The sequence below is a fragment of the Lathamus discolor genome, chromosome Z (genome assembly GCF_037157495.1).
Source record: "Lathamus discolor isolate bLatDis1 chromosome Z, bLatDis1.hap1, whole genome shotgun sequence".
NCBI lineage: Eukaryota > Metazoa > Chordata > Aves > Psittaciformes > Psittacidae > Lathamus > Lathamus discolor.
Window position 1 is genome coordinate 67583696 of NC_088909.1, and position 17553 is coordinate 67601248.

General features: G+C 40.7%; 1 protein-coding gene and 1 long non-coding RNA gene across 16 annotated transcripts in view; one reads left to right on the forward strand and one right to left on the reverse strand.

Annotated features, from left to right (window-relative positions):
* The window catches only part of AOPEP (aminopeptidase O (putative)), a 197469-nt gene extending 195745 nt beyond the window's left edge, over positions 1-1724 (reverse strand). For 8 of the 13 annotated variants that reach the window (XR_010608594.1, XM_065661653.1, XM_065661656.1 and 5 more), the window contains exon 1: positions 632-904. The gene's annotated coding sequence lies outside the window, so the exon portion shown is untranslated. Of the gene's footprint in view, positions 1-631; positions 905-1483 lie in introns of those variants that run through there. The other 5 variants (XM_065661655.1, XM_065661654.1, XM_065661651.1 and 2 more) reach the window with 2 other exon arrangements.
* LOC136004796 (uncharacterized) lies at positions 1551-12637 on the forward strand. 3 transcript variants are annotated; one of them, XR_010608597.1, is made up of 4 exons: positions 1551-1722; positions 7368-7618; positions 7712-7824; positions 12329-12637. It is a non-coding gene; the product is annotated as an uncharacterized LOC136004796 (long non-coding RNA). The 3 variants fall into 3 exon arrangements; XR_010608595.1 differs by having other exon boundaries at positions 7368-7824; XR_010608596.1 differs by lacking the exon at positions 7712-7824.
* Positions 12638-17553: the final 4916 nt, after the last annotated feature.

Genomic DNA, 17553 nt, shown 5'->3' on the forward strand with positions numbered 1-17553 from the left:
AAACCAACCAATACAAAAGAGCTTACAAACCTCACTCCCCATCACAAGAAAACCAGCCTACTTCATAATGAGGTTCTGATGGGAAAGTTAATTCAATTAGTAATACCTCTTGACAAAGCAATTGGTGCCTCTCCAGAAGCCTCCTTTTAAGTCTGGAACTATAGAAACAATGCACATAATGGACAACCTTCTTTATCAACTACAAATTAACAGCAGTGGAAGCTGCTTCCCATGAGCTGAAATTACAAATGAAGTATTAAAGTCCTTCTTTCTTTCAGCTGAAATAAGGAAAATACCAAGTCCTTTGCTGTGCACAAAATACCCATGCCCAAAGAAAAACACACAATTAACTAAAGACTGAAATAGCCGGATAACTTACTATCAGTAAATGAGATAGGAGGAGCATGATCGTCTGTGGAGATGCTGAACAGCATTAAAGAGGTGCACAAATACTTTGGATTTTATTTCCACTCAAAATACTTAAGGAACGGGTATATATGTCTGATTTTCAGAAGATGAAGCACGCAAGTGATTAGATATTCATACACAGTAAATGTCCAAATCAAATCTGTGCTGAAATAGAATGACTATTTTTAACTCAGTGCAGCTGTCATTTAAAAATACCACCTACAATGTGAAAGAACTATTTCCTTGAGGCTGGAATCAGAAAAAGTCTTCTCTTTCCAACGTTGACATTGGCAAGCCACTTCAGTCATTCAACTCGACCTCTGCAAAACTAAGCATTATCCTGAGTAAAGAAGCTAACACACAACTAAGCTGAAACCCTCCAACGAATTACAAAATGCCAGTTATTAAGATATGAGTTTCACTTATGTGTTTCCAAGCGTTAAAGACGCCAATGAGTGGAAAAGCTTGTTAATCAGCTTTGACATGCTTGAATGGAATTACGTTTAAAGTTATTTCAGGAAATCACACTCAGAACTAGAATCCTACAAGAAAGGCACCGATTCAAGCTCCTTAAGTAGTGTGAGGAAAGACGGCAGGTAATGCTGGCTGCACACCCAGCATCCTGATCACTGCACCGCGAACAGCTCCCCAGCTGCAACGCTTCAATTCGTACTTCCAGAAGCGAGAGGCCTGGCAGGGCATGGCAGAACATCCATCCCATCGCTGGGGGGGATGGGGGCGGGAGGGTGTGTGTGAAACGCTGCGGGACGAGGCATGCCAGCGCGCCCGGTACAGCGCGGGTCGACCCCTTCGGGGACACCGGGCTTCCCCCACTTCTCCCTCTCCCGGCGCGGGGCACCGTGTGCCGACCAGGCTGGAGGCACAGGCCGGTGGGGGTGACAGAGAAGAAATGATACAGCGGCAGCCTCCGCGGTGCCGCACCGGGGCCACACGGTAAGTGCGAAGGGAGTGAGAGAGCAGAGGAGGGCTCAGCGAGACGACCGGTCGCTACCGACACCCTCCCGTTACAGACCAGCCGCCACCGCCCAACCACCATAACCGCGGCTCTACCTACCGGACACCCCCAGCCTCAATCCAGCCGGCCACGGGCGCCGTTTGATGACCTCATCGGCCCGGCCCCTCCCCTGCTCGCCTATTTCGTCCGTCAGCGTGCGGCGAGCTGCTGGCGTTCCCGGTGTCGGTGTCGGGTTCAGCGGGCGGGCCGCGTACGGTGCGTGGCACGGCTGGGTAACCGCTGCCACCAGTAGACCTGGCCTCAAAGTGCAAGCCGAATGTTGAATTTTCTACTTCCAGGTGATAACCGACTTAATGCAGTATTTCAGTGTATATGGAGACATAGTCATGGGTAAGGCTACAGGGGTTGTCGAGAGAAGGAAGGCTTGCAACAAAAGGACCGGATGCCATCCCTTAGATCAATACAGGCCTTCCTCTTGTTGCTAAGGCCTGAGAAACAGGTATACAGCTGCAAAAGAAATCAGGTGGGGGAGCCTCTCAGGGTCATGAATAAGCCCAAACAAGAATATGTAGTTAGTTGGAGAGACTAAGCACATATTCCAATGCCCTTAACTAACAGATTTCCATAAAATGGTAAAATGAGTGGGACTGTTTCTCCCCAGACAACCACTGTGACCCCCAGAGACCACTCCTCAAATTCACAGAGCCTGTGCCACAGCTTTACCCACCCAAATTACCATATGCGTGAGTAACGAGACTTGGGTGGGCACTTCATGCAGTTATAACAAATATGTATATTATCATAGAATCATAGAATAGTTAGGGTTGGAATGGACCTCAAGATCATCTAGTTCCAACCCCCCTGCCATAGGCAGGGACACCTCACACTAAACCATCCCACCCAAGGCTTCATACAGGTATATAACTGTAAACTCTCTTTGCATGCATGATAGGCAGTAATGTTGGCTTTCTAACCTGACATTCCAGTTGGAGAAGTGTTTGCATGGATTTTGGTCACACAGGGAGTGAGGGGTGAAGGAAAGGAGCAGGAACTGGCCTTCCAAGGTAACTGGTGGCGCTGCTTGGCTGCTTATGCCAGTCTTTGCAGGCAAGTTAAGCTCACAGGATGGAGAAGCAGTTAGTCTTCTTCACTCTGTGGTTGGGGCCCTATCGCTGCTGTGAAAGGCAGCCAGTACCCACTGACCTTAGCTTAAGGGGTAAGTAAAACATTTATATTTTACATCACAGGTTTAACTAGGTACTTTATCCTGTCACTTTGGTGGGCAGTGAATGGTTAAGTTCTTTGAGCCTTCCTGATGATGAGCTGCTGGCACACCCTGACCTGGCTCCCAGGCATGCCAAGGTTGCTTCTCTGTGGCAAATTGTCCTGTTAATTCTATTAGCAAAAGGCATAGCTGCTAAAAATGCCCAAGCACTGGTTGCTAGCACCGAACCAGTTGTGCAGCTGCCTAGGAATGGTAAGCAGGCCACTGGCTGCTGAAATCAGGACTGAGAAAGGTCTGTGGAATAATTAGTTTGGCTTTGTGGTATTTAGTTTCGTAAATCTGACCACTTATCTACGTTCTCAATCCACACGTGCCCAGGCTCTGTGACAAGGCTAGCATAAGGAGTGGGGGAGGAGGGAATGGAAAGGCCTCTGCAGCTTGTCTGGTATCGGAAGGGTAGTTGAATATTCATTAGAATAGGGATTCAGACCTGGCTTTCCAATGTGAGCATCTTAACCACATCTTGGCAAAGGCACCTTCTCCTTAGCCCCATGTGCATTTCATTATTTATGCAAAGTGGAAAAAACCTGAGAGGGGAAATTGGGAGGGTCTCTCCTGCAACTCCCAATTGCATTTTCTAGGGCATTTTCAAGGGAGGGGAAAAGTTGGATTCAGATCCTGGCTAACCAGGGAAATATGCAAACAAAGCTCTCTCACCCCAACCAGATGCTATTATCCTTGGATTATAGGGAAATAGGTTCTCTATAGTGAAGACCTCCTGGACAGGGTATGCTAGGCAGGAAATTTAGGAATGTTATGTGAGAATCCTTCTGAGTGGAAGGATTTGGTTTTGTTTTGTTAATGCCTGCTAACAGAAAATGTGGGCATATATTCACAAAACAGTGCAGCGGTGAATTTTGGACCCTGAAAGCAATGTATCTGCTTTATATTGCTTCAATGCCAGATGAATTAGTTTAGTCTTCACCTCACAGTCAGCCGTAAAGCACTGGTTCCAGACCTAGCCTGTGTGTTTCATTGTAAGGACTGCTGCCTCATTTGCTAGGTAAACCTACTTGAACATGTCTTACAGATTTCCTTGCAAAAATTCAGGTACATGGGACTTCAAAACACAATTGCACAGAAATGTTAAGGTTTTGGAAACTCACAAACATTGGACTCAGTAGCTTAAATGACATTTTCATGCCTACTTGCATGTTAATGTTAGTTGAAGGTTGTATTTGATGATTCATTTGATTGAGCATGTACAAAATTTTGGGCATAATTTGAAGCTGGATGTTGGCTTCTTTCAAACTCCTTTGAATTTATGGCTTGCCTTTCACTGCTAATGATTATGTTTGTGACAATAGTGCCTAAAACCCAGTTGAACCAAAAGTTGTATCAACACAGAGGAAGAGGCATCCTGTATCCCGAAGAGTTATCTTCTGAAGAAATGAGAGACACACAGGATAGGGGAAAAGGGTGTAACAGAGAGGCAGCATGAATGGTGTGGTGACAGCAAGGATCTCACACACCTCCACTCTAGTGGTGCTGGTGTGTAGGTAATGTCATAAATGTTTATAAATGCTATAAAAGGAAACAAAAGAGAGGGTGAGTAAGGAAGCATAGTGGAGGAGGTGGCATAAAAGCAGGTATCATGAAACTGAATTTAAAAGCCTGGGAAGCTTGCATAACTCAGACTTTTAAATTTATTTTTATGATTTTCACAGGCGCTTTCACCAGCAAGTTCTTAGCTTGCTGGATTTTTTTTGCCAGTGCCACACATTCATTAGGAAAAAGAGTTAACAGATGTACCACCTTGTATGCTGCTTGACATTAACCTGGAGCTTTTCCCCACACAGATCAGAGTGATGGGGTGGCCCTGCTGTGGCTAAGCTTCATCCTCTCCAAAGAAGTAATTTCTACTTTAGTTGCTTCTGCAGCTAATGGCTGGAGCCACTATCCTCAGATGCTGTGTTTTATCTTAGCTAGACACATAGAGCATTTCCACTTTTGGATTTCTGAAGACAACTCTTACATGAAGTTACCTTTTGGAAGCAAATGCAAAGATAAATAGGGACACCTGATATTAGGGTCAAATTTTATGTGTATTCAGTGGCTTTTGCTACCAGCTCATCACTTGTAAGAATTAGTTATCAATATAATTGCTAGATATGAATGTTCTTATATAGCTTTACTCTCACACCAGGAGTGTTGCCATCTAATTTAATCTATGTTTTCCTAAAAGGATCATTTGTTTTATCCAGTGTGTTATTTCAGCTGCAGTGATTCTTTTCATCCAGTGCAGAAAAATAACCACTCCAAAAGAACAACAATGGTTCTCTCAGTTTGGCCTCATGCTTTGATACCAGTTTGACCTGATAAAGTCCTGATACTGTCGTTCAAATATGGGATAAAGGTTCTGAAAAGATTGCTTTCAGGAAAGCTTTCTCAACCAAGACAAGAAAATTACTTGTTGTCCCTAAGAGTGTGGGTTCCATTATGCTCATTATGCTTAGCTCATTGTGAACCTCCAAAAGGAAGTTGAATGGAGTGAGTCATCATAAAAAAACTTCTGTTCATTCTGATTGCCAAATGTAATGTAAACAAAGGATGTTAGTAAACATATGCATAATTTAATATTTTTCTGCAGGCCTATGACTGTTAATAACATGGTGGCTTGCCACTAGCAAAATGAAAGAAAAGGTTCAGGAGCACAAGAAATACTGAAAGACAGGATTAAATACAAACAAATGAGGGTCTTGAGAGTATTTTATAATCTGACAGATAGGCTGGAAAGCATCTGACACATAACTGGAGGAGAATGGCTGCAGGGAATGGCCTGTGATGCTGTAACACCTCCAGCTCCATGTGTGTCAGAAAGAAATGCAGTTTGCAGTCCTGAAATATATGGGTTACTCAGTGCTGAAATGAGCTTCACTCATTACCTAGAGCCCTCTTGAGCATGCAGCATGTTTTCTAAGCAAGTAGGTGAAGAAAGCTGGCAAAGTCCAGCTGCACTTCTGCATATCATCGCCTGCATGCATCACATCCACAAGAATCCACAGGAATACACTGAAATCTTTTCCTGCAGCCTGTGCAATTTTTCCAGACAACACCAACAAGAAAGAAGATGAAGTTATCACATCTGCAGTTGCATGAATTTCAGCTCCCTGCATCATTTGATTAAAAATCCATAAAAAACCTTACACAGAGATGGTGAAGACGTAAGCGGAAGAGCTTGCCAGAAAGATTTATGTAAAACTCTTGTCTTTCTTAGGCCAGTAAGCGCAATCTCAGTATTTAGGTGATATACACACCTATCTGAAAGGGCACTGATGGAAATCGAATGTAAGGTAACTTAGCATGTAAGTGTGACAGTCATTTCCCCCATTTTGAACTGCCCTCCAGTTACTGAATCTGGAAACCAAGAATTCAGAACTGGACTAAGAATATCATAAAAGGCGATTTTATTTCAAAATCAAGGTGATTGCATTTAGATTTAATTTAAAATCCAAGTGTAATTTTTTGATTATGCTTTCTTCATCAGGTTCACCACATTTCCCACACTTACAAACTGAGTGCGAACTAGTCAAACTGTTTATTCTCACTAGTCAAGCTACTTCATGTTTTGGAAGGGGAGAGAGTAGATGTAGTAGAGATAAAATTTCTATTTCAAAAGGTTTTAGAGGTGTTGAGGTATCAGGGTGATGGGTGACATATAAAAACCACTGTGCCAGCCTTAGGGGAATATGTGTGTATTTTTCATCAAAATAAGGCTGTGGCCTTTTTGAACTCAAAGTGGCATTTTGGATCAACTGTTCGTGAATATCCTTTCATTACACTTGGAAGAGTGTGTTTGGTGAGGTTGACGGAGTGTTTGGTGGATCTCCATCACACCCTGTGCCTGTTCTGGCCACTCAATCCATTGTGTCAGCACCAGTGTTTGTATGTGAAACCTGAAAGCACCTATATTAAAGAGCAAAATTCAGTATTGCTTTCATAGGACTCGAGTAAGTTTGTTCTAATTTAATATGCCTCTAGTAAATTATGCACTTGAGTGCAAGGAGGTTTAATTAATATTTAACCTGAGTCTTCTGCATGACACTAGCCAAAGTATTTCAAAACAAAAAATTGCACTGTGTGGATATATGTAACATAAAAAACAATTACTTGAAAAGGTGTTCAGGTTGTGTACTAATCATTGTATTCGCTAGAGCAATAAAATTATACTTTTTCCAAAAACTATACATTGCAGCTTCCAGAAAACGACATATTGCTCAGCACAAAATTCCATAATAATACACGTTATGTGCCTTCAGTGACCTACATGATTCTAACCCCTACTGCTAGCAGCTGTAAATGTTGAAAGATAATTTTCCTCAACTGATCAATGAATTAAAGATGTATTCATAATATACAGAAAAGTAATACACCAAAACCAAATGCATTTGTTTGTAATGTTAGACCATACATGTAATAGATATAAGAGTAATATCATCCATTTTTTATATGTTGCAAGTTTGGAGAGATGTTCTTTGATACTGAGTTTCTGTGGTAAGTTTGATGGGGCAGACAAAATACCTGGATCTCTGACCCCAAAATAACATGCAATTCACAGCCTCTCTTGTGTTCACAATTGAGAAGAGACTGTGCATCACATGAAAGTATAGGCTGGCAGTAATTTGGATACTGAAAATTTTGGTAGGTAAAAAGTGATGTACATTAACAGAGAATTCTGTCTTCTTATTTACTCTGCAGGTGGAATGTATGTTTGCCACCAAGGCTGTGTGACAGTGGTTGCAAAGATACCTAGAAGTATCACCAGGGAAGCCAGTTCGTTTCTGAGGATCAGGAGAAAAAAATTCTTCGGTCATGGGGCTCCTGGTAGTGTTCCTGAGACTGTTTTGGCATATGCATGGGAGAAAAGCATGGCTAGGGCATATGTATGATTATGGTGATACTGCAAGAGTTCAAGCTTTCAATAGTCGTACCAAAAAGAAGACTGGAAAGTGAGTGTTATTCGGTAAATCTGTTTGATACACTGGCTTTTTTTAGTCTATGATACTCTTTCAACAAAATTTGACAATTTGCCTTTTTGACAGAGGACCTGGTTTACTCACTTCTCAAGGACAGTAGATATTTCCCATTGGACTTCGCTGCTTGTGTAGGGTGGGGACCAGCTTTATAGGTGGCACACAAGACCCTGTGCCCCCAGGTGAGGAGTCCCAGCTATATAAGGTTAGCCTGGGGGAAATTTTCTGTTATTCCTATAAGCTACATTTTAAGGATTCATTCAGTGACGCAGGCTACACAAGCATATTTTATAGGGAATCTGGGATGGTTTGGGAAATTCCTGGAACACCTCTGCTCGCCTTAAGTAAATTGGTGCAGTCATGTTTGACTGGAATACAGTAGATGCAGCTGTGTAAGAGGGTTTTTGTTTTTTTCTTTCTTATGATCTGAATACATGTGAAAACGGTCCATGTGAATTTCGTATTTTTCATAGGTACTTTACTAATGAGAAATGTTTCACTTGTTAGAGTTTGTAAGAGAACTTTCTGCTTTTGGGGGATGATGTGAGTGAGGAGAGGTATTGGGAAGACAGACTCATCTTCTCTGAGTAAGTGGTTTGTTGCTGCCAGTTTGTGCCATCGAATCATGCTGGAATCAGGAAGAGGTGACTTAGCTCACTATGTGGCAATGATGAGTCAATTCTAAAGCTTGGCATTAGGAAATGACATCACAGAAATATTTCTAGATCACAGCTAAATACACAGTTGAATATGTTCAGTTTTGCAGCCGTGATCAATAGCATCTTGTGAAAAACCTTCAGTGTGGGAAAGAAGGGGGCTATCTTTGCATCTCTGGGGATGTTAAATCCTTGAGAAAATGAATCTTGATAAGTTGTTGAGTTTTTGCAATTAAGGAAATGCAAGCAAAATTCAGTAAAGATTTTTTTTTTAAGCTATGTGTTTACAGCACAATACACTGTACAGGGTTAGAGATGCTGACCTTGCTATATACTTAAGATTGTATAGAAAGACAGAGACGTTAGGTCATGTGTTAGTAGCTTGAGGATCTTTGCACAGTATCCTTTGGAGTCAACATATTATAAAGGGAACTCAGGCAGAGATCCTGACTCTAAGCAAATTCAAAACAGCGAACGTGAAGACTCAGTCTTACTTGAAGGCTTCCAAGCTGTAGGCCTGCTTACAGGCAGGATATTTGCTTTGTAAAAGGGAGTCTTCAGTTCCCTCTTTTCCTGCATTCAAGGCTGTTTCCGTGTTTTACATTAAGCAGTCAGTGGATAAAATGCAGGACTAAAGACAAAAGTGCATAACCTACCAAATAAAAGCTTACACTGGTATCATGGCTTATGCGGCTGCATGACCTCAAAGTTTATGGCACTTTTTTCTTCTGCAGTTAACCATAACAAATGTAAACACAATGCAAATCTATGCTGGTATTAAAATAAGGACTAGTATTTTGACTTGAAACTGGCAGAGTAATCAGGTAGTTTTTATTTTATGAAACTGAACTTCCCCAGAATCTAGAAAAAAAAAAATCTAATAAAAAGACAAAAGGCAAGATTTCATTTGATATGAAGGTAAGGTTTAATTTGATATTAATAAAATATACAATGAAGCCCATCAGTGCTGATAATTTAATTTACTGGAGACCACTGTGTAGGTCAGTCACGGTTTAATTTTCATATACTAATCATAATTTCACTGGCATAGCCTCTGTCTTTCATTATATCATAATATCTGCTAAATTAATTTCCCATCCTTCTTTAATTTAAAGTTAATCCCCTACTTATCCTAGGTATTCTAAGATTCTGTGATTCTATGATACTTACAGAAACCATGTTTATATTACACACACAACAGTGCTTTTAAATTTATAGCGTGTGTATTTATGTTATATATAATCAAGTAAAACTTAAAGTATATAAATCCTAAAATAATTCAAGCTTTTTACAGCATTGCCTTAAAGTATTAGAACCATACAATAAAGGTCGTGCTAACTAATCATGAGATAACTATCATACTCAAAAGACTATCATTGAGAGAGGAAATTACCTTAATCTCTGATGCTTTAGTTGACCGCTAGCTTGAATAACAATCTGCACAAGGCTACAGACAATACTGTGTCCTGGGTACACATCAGTAGCTACAGATCCCATGATAGCTGCTGGAAATAGGCAATAGCGATCATGGCGACTCTGTAACTTCTTATTTATTATTAAATGTTTATATCTCAGCGGCATTCAGAGATTCAGACGGTGGAATGACAATGCTTTCCAGATGTCTCTAGATGTTTACCTTTCAAGGAGACAAAAGGTGACAAATGCTATAGGAGTAAAGATATAAACAAGTTAAAGTATATTTTGCACTAAAGCAGTGGTATTGTACTGCAGGTATTGTAAAAAGATAAAAGAACAAAGCTTCAAACTCAAGTTTAGCTTATGCGAATTTTCTGCGTATTTATTCCAGCAATAACTATAATCACTTGGTTGTGTCAAAATTAAGTCCTGATACAGCAAGGCACAGCTGTGGAAAACTGAGATTTACAGCTCTGAATGTCTGCTTACATCTCTGGTGAATTTGTTCTGTTGCCCTTATGTTATCTTAGTTATGTTATCTTAATAATGACTGCTACATCCTGAGAACTCGTTATTGTACCATTAGTTTGGCATGGGATCACCCATCTCCGCCACAACACAGAAATATCCACAAAATAAATGCTTGCCATAGTAATTCAAAGCTAAAGTATTTGCTGATGCTTTGTTCCCATATTATATATTCACTTTTTCATGTTCTTTTTCCATAAACAAAGACACTGATAATCTCCTCATTTCCTCCTTCCCTTTATCTTTTCTGTACACTGTGGTTTTTTTATAAAATAAGCAACCACAGATGTGTGTGGGACAACTCCTTCATTAACAGGTATGATTTTTTTACAAAAAAAAAAAAAAAAGGTTTAAAAACTTGCTGCCTGCAGACAAAACTCAAAACTGAGTTTTATAAAGTCCCCCATAATATTTCTTGGATTTCCTTCTGTGTTTCAGTTCATATCTCTCTGATGAGCACCCTTGTGTTTCTCTACCACAAAAAGGATGTCTTTTAGAACTGAGCAACACTTTGAATTCAGAAGTGGATTTTTGGAGGCCTGGTCTTTCCTCCCCTATGGAAAGAAGAAAAAGTCACTGAAAAGCTGTAAAGAGCTCTCCTGATGTGTTTGCTTTCATAGCCTTCTTTTGATTTTAATGGGATGGGAATTTGAAGGAAGGTACAAGCAGCACAGGAACAGAGAGGGTGACAGGGAAGCTACCCAAGGGGTGGAAGAAGGTATTAGCAAGGTTAGCCAAATTTTCTGCTCTAATTGCACAAAAAAGCTGGTAGAGACTGTGGATTTTAGACTTGGACTGAGAATAAGGATACTCTGTACTCCTTGTCTCTTGAGGGCTAACTGAGGGCTAACTGGCCATCCAACAGGAGGAGCTAAGGCTGAACAAAATAATTATTTGGAGTTACTGAGCTATCACTTTGATATTCTTGAGTCAGTAAAATACCTTTTGTGATTCATGAGCTGAATCTGTTTTTTCACCAAGCCTAGGGAATTGAGTGCCTGCTTCGGAATGGGGTGAAATTATGATGTTTCCTGAGGTAGTAAACAGTTTGCTTACTAAATACTCTTGCAACACCTCTGTCACATCCCCGGAGCTGGTTTGCACACTGCTGTCTCCTTCCCAGAGCAAAGCACTGCTGTGAAAGGGAGGTGGGGCACCTTCCACTACACCAGGTTACTCAAAGATCCATCCAACCTGTTCTTGAACACTTCCAGGTGTGGATAACCATCTGTGCCAATACCAACATCATCTTTCTGTTGAACACTCAAAGCTAGAAATGAATGCGTGGTGTAGGTTGGTGTCAGAACAGCTCTTTGTAGATGGTTCTGCAATTGGTAACTGTTATTTGTGATGTGTAGCTATGAGGAAACTGAATTTGATCATGCAGATAGAATTCTTCCAGTACTAACTTCTAGCCAGGGAGCTACTTTACCCTGGATTTTTATTTATACCCAGGGCCCATAATCTGATACAGAAGTGGTTGGGTTTTTAGGTCAGTGCATAGCCACGCTGACAGAATTTGTATTGAACTTCTGTATAAAAATCAATTCTTGTGGATATGGCCTTCGTGATATGCATTTCTATTTTTCTAATTGGAAAGAAGAAGTAAAAGCAGGCAACAGTTTTTTGGAATTACATTCATATTTATTCTTGAAAATTTAACCACAAAGCAGGTGAAGCTTAAAAGCACTTTTTCAGTGGACAAACATGACTTAATCCTTTGATTATTCTTGTAAATGGGATTGTCAGTTTGCATGCGAGATCTCTGCTGATTATAATTCAGGGAGAAAATAATGATTTTTTTTCTCTTAGTTTTCATTTCTCCATTTCATGCCATATAGGAACTACTCCTCTTGCTTAGCATGTAAGTATTGATCAACTGCAGAAGAGGCAGAACCGAGTTTTAGCAAAAAGCCTCTGAACAATGTCAAACTGTCATATTAAGCAGCTGTGCCAGAAAACTGCGGTTAAATGTTTCAACGAGAAAATAATTAAATTACTCCTTCAGTGGACAAAGCTGATGTGAACAAAACATAGTTAATGGTTGACAGTATAAATTTTTAACCCTCATGAGTTTTTCTTTCAGAAATACCCCTGGGAAGGCAAAAGGCATTGAAAGAAAGGGATTAAAATAATGTGTACTATTATGGCCTGAATGAGTTCCTCACTGGAGATGACTGACCCGCTTCTATTTCACTGAACTGCTTTACTGTAAAGAAGAAGGTAGTATTTACAGAGAGATTTCCTGTAGCTCTTTAAAAATTTTATGACTGCCCATGTAGTCCTTGTTATGCATTCCCATGACTAATGTATCAGCCATGGGGATGTTCTTGGCATTTCATATCCTGACCTTTCAACTGCTATAATTGTGTAAGAATAAAGGAAATTTGTAATAATGTAGCTGATTGGCATGTTTTGCCGAAGTGTTGTTTCCATTATTCTTCATTTTTAATTCCACTGAAAGAATAAATGTGAAATTGGCTGGTCAGGGGGTATTCCTAGCAGTCAATCATGAAGTGGTCTTTGGCTTCTCAGTTACTGTAGTGTGTGGAGCTTTATGCTGATAATTTACTGTTTTCTCTATCACTGCATACAGAACAACAGCATAATATTTGTGGATACTTGGCCACTAATTCATTCCAATATCCTGGTACTTAAACCACTCGTATTCATCGTTAACTATGAGTCCTTGATTTATTAAGCATTATACTACCTCATTTCAAAGCCCATAGCTTTACATAAAAGCTTATTATTTTCTATTTCATGTTCATCCTGAAGTTTGTATAGGGTGGTATAACTTAATATATGCCACTATTTACCTTAGTTCATGTGTTGATTGTAGCCACCAGGTAGCCTGTACTCTGCTTGTTCACTAAAGAACATTTATCCTGACTGTAACTCTACACTGTTTTTTCAAAGCAATTAGTATTTCCAGTAGTCTTCTGCTTTTATTTGGTTGCACAGACTGAAATTAACAGACTGAAAACAGAATTACAAGTTCCAGAAAAACAAAAATGTGAAAGCCGTAACCATTCATTTGGCCAAGGTTTTACTCCCCTTTTTCCAGTAGGAGTCCACCTGCTTACTTTTGTAGGTAAATTGACCTTTCCCAGCTTCTTACTCTTAAACCTACAGAGCAGGTTGAGACCTGAGGGGAAGACCAAGCATTCCATCTTGTTTCCCCAGTTTACAGAGGTGTAGACAAAGACTGAGCTGTGGAGTCTTCCGCATTAGCAGTGAAGCAATCACAGTAAGAACCCATCTTAGGCAGCAGACTGAGCTTGCAGGGCTGGCAGTGTAAGCGAAAACACAAACACCATCTAAAACAGAACCCAAAGTAAAAACTGAACAGTGGTGACAGTTTCTAAGATAGTCATCATCTGAGGCAAATTTAACAGCAACTCTTCACTGACCATACAAAATGACAGCATGTCAAAGGCAAAGACAGTAGTCTACCAGATTGTCTTGGCAGAGAAGGAGGAGGGAGTATATATCACACAAGTGCTATTCCACCAGCCGCACACTGAAGCTCATTTCAGAAAATTAGTGACAATCATCCCAAAGGTTACAGTGTATGTTTTCCTGCAGTCAAAACTCAGATCTAGAAAACAGTTACATTTCAAAGCAATTATCAAAAATCAGATTTTTGAATTAACACTAGTACAGAGGTGGCTTGACATGCAGTGAGAGTGATATTCCCAACTGAATTATGTTCTGGTTTCAAACACTGTCCATCTTATACAGAAACAAGCTTTGCCTTCATAAGTCTTTTTTCTTCAGACCATCAGGCAACAAACTATTTGCCTTTTCGCTGTTGTGATGCTGGGCCAGCTTGTCAGTACTGTGTTATTCAAATTCTGCCTGTCCCTATGAACCATTCCATGCAGTTTCAAGAAGGAAAGAGCAGTTGTGACTGGAGTCTGAAGATCAGTAGCTTGGGGAACACAGGCTGAAGAAATGTGCATGATGTTGTGTAGAAATGCTGTATTCTCCTGCCACAGTTTTGTCCATTTAGCACTCGCTCATCTTTGTGAGACTGTTCTTATTTTGTCTCCATGAGACCAGCAGCAAAACTGGCATTAGAATTTGAAACACCGGAGTTTCAGTTTTCCCTTTAGATTCCCGTATGTATCTTTTCATTAAGAAGAGCTCTGTAATGCTGCACATTCCCCAAGCTGTTTTAGATAGCAAAGCTTTTCTAAAAAGCATTCAAACAAAAGGAATTCAGTGGGAAGCAAGAATACACTTGCTAAATGTTTGAGTAATTAATGTAAAATCAGGAAACGCAAATTTGCTGACAAGCTGATTTAACTTCCAGCAGAGGGTATAATCTCTATCAGCAGGGTATACCTGCAGCAAAATTCACTTATATGAAACAAAATAACCATAGCTTATACCCAGTCAGAAATTTTGTACTTATTCAGACAAGCCTTTGTGTACTGAACTTACATTCTCTGGCACTAATGTTAATATTTAAAAGTGAATTAAATGCATGTTAGTAGCTGAAAATGAAGAGATTATTGTGGAAAAACAATGTGAAACAGCACAGTCCTTTTTCACGTCCAAAACTGCTTGCTTTGGATTGTAGACAAGAAAAAGCTAAATTAGAGAAAAATAAATGTTAAAACATGGGGATTTTACTTCAAACATATCATTAAGCATTCATAGAAAGGAATGTTGTCAAAAAAGCACTCAGTGGAGTTTTCCGTTGCTACTGCAGTCTATAGCTTGTTTTCATCTTTTGTCTTTAAGAAGAGTGCAGGAGGCCAAGAAGTTTATCTGTCATTTAATGCCATTCGGCCTTTTAGCTTCAAGTGTGATTCATGCAATCCTATACCAGAAAAATTAGGCTTAGTCCATATGATCTTAAGTAATTAGGCTAAACTCCTACTAACCCACTATATAAATGCATTCAAGAGTTGCCTATGAACTTTCTGTAGAGGATAGTTCTTTGCTCAGGTTTATATCTTGCCCTCCTCTATAAAACCTGGGGTTTAACATGATCTGCTGTCCTCCAAGGGAGCTGAATTCAAACCTTTGAGGGATGACAAAGTGAGCTGGAGTTGTACAGAGGTGCAGCCACATGACAGCTTCAGCTTGGGCTGCTTGGGGGACTTTAACCTCAGGCAGAAGGGGAAGGGAAACAGCAAGGGCCAATGACCCTATAAACTGCTATAGCAGGGTTTGCCAAAGTCAATCTATCACGTCCTATAATGGTGTTTACATTCCTTCAGCTAACACATGCTGTTTAGTGCAAGATTTAGAAACACTGTTTAAACCTATTCCAAGCCTCAAACTATCACAATTTTAAGCTCTGTGCAGACTTCAGGGAAGTCACTCCTTATGCCCAGACACATTTTTAAACTTTTTGCAACTCTTATAACCATTTTTTACATTCTTTTGGAAGTCTGAATTTATGCAGTAGCACATGGCTTCTGCAAATTTAGAAGATACCTGGAATAAGGTGGCCACATGCTTGAAAATATACATGGGCCATGCAAAAGTGTAAGACTGAAGGAGAGGGATAAGCTGCTAAAAATATACTGCACACCCGTGCAGTGTATGTGCAGCACTCCGTGGTGGCATCAGCAGACCTAAGGACTTATGCTGCGAACAGTGTGATGACAGCCCAAATCCACATCTCAGTGTATGAACACTGAAGCTGCCTGCTTCTGAAGGAGAGGCTGTGAAACAGGTACGTTCAACCTCTGAAGTTAGAACTGTGGCTGGGGTTAGGGTATTCGTGGTCGGCCAATGAGCTACAGTTACTGCTGACAGCAGCAGGGACTGCTGGGCTAGATTGCAGTCCTGCGTGCAGCCAGCAGTGTCCAAGATTCAGGAGAGTGCTAAACAGTGGATTGTGTTTAGGATCAGTCAGGAATGATCTGGTTAGCTAAGAACAGCTCTGCACTTTGCAGATGATGCAGTGCTTAGAATAGTTTAGGGGATAGTAGCAACCACAAGGCAAAGTCTGGGATTTGGAATAGAGCTAATACATGACCTGCGCAGCTCAGTTATAGCCTAGTAAACAAAGGGCCGCTTGATCCTGGTTTAGGGGTGACTTCGTTTGGATTTCCATTTGGCAGCAGTCATTGAATGCCTGAGACTATGATTAATATCGGTTGAAGTTTTGGCCTTGTGAGAAGCTGGGTCTAAGGCTGAGAGCAGATGGGCACATTATGCCATGATAAGACCTACCATGTGGTTAGTGGGTCTAGGCTTCAAGTCTTTAATAGGCTGTGGCTAAAACTGAGATTAGGTTCAAGATTAAGGCTTGTCATAAAGAAGGCCGACAAACTAGGCAAAGGCAGAAGTGGCTGCTAGGGTAAATAAGGAGCTGGCTAAATTTAACTTTTAATCTAAATTTGGGGCCCAGGGGGAATGGTTAACTATAGATAGTCCAGCGTCTGTCAGAGGGTCCCAAGGGTAATGTAAGATTGGTGATAATAGGGCCCAGATGGCAATCCTTTATGCTTCTGTCTAGAGAGATCACTTAACACTGCATAAATGTCAGATTTGGGTTACAAGCCTAACAGCTACGATATGATCTAGGCACTATCTTGGCTGGGTGGAGATTTGGCTTAAGATTTGATGCTTGCTCCAGCCTTCAAGCTGCTTTCAGTACTGTAGTCCAAAAAGCTTCAGATGAATGCTGACAAACTGGGGCTGTTCCTGGAAAGAGAAGGGCTGCTTGAGTAGCCTTGGTTTGTTCTGCAAAGCCTTAAGACTGTTAAAACCTGAAATGGGAGTATTGTTATGTCTTATACCAGTTCTGCCTGTTCAGCCTGGAGAAGAGAAGGCTGCGTGGAGACCTCATAGCAGCCTTCCAGTATCTGAAGGGGGCCTACAAGGATGCTGGGGAAGGACTCTTCATTAGGGACTGTAGTGATAGGACAAGATGTAATGATTTTAAACTTAAACAGGAAAAGTTTAGGTTAGATATCAGGAAGAAGTTCTTTACTGTGAGCATGGTGAGGCACTGGAACAGGTTGCCCAAGGAAGCTGTGAATGCTCCATCCCTGGAAGTATTCACAAAGTCAGGTTGGATGGGGCTTGGGTGACATGGTTTAGTGTGAGGTGTCCCTGCCCACAGCAGAGGGGCTGGAACTAGGTGATCTTAAGGTCCTTTCCAACCCAAATCATATGATTATATGATTCTATGACTCTATGAAAAAAAGTTTGGAGACTGCTACTCTAGAGCAGTTCACTTTGAGCACTATGTAGCTCTTATCTCTGCGCCAAATAAAGTACATGTAAAATCCTCTACTTTGGCCTGCATCTGTAGCATGAAAGAGAAATCCTATCAGGCGA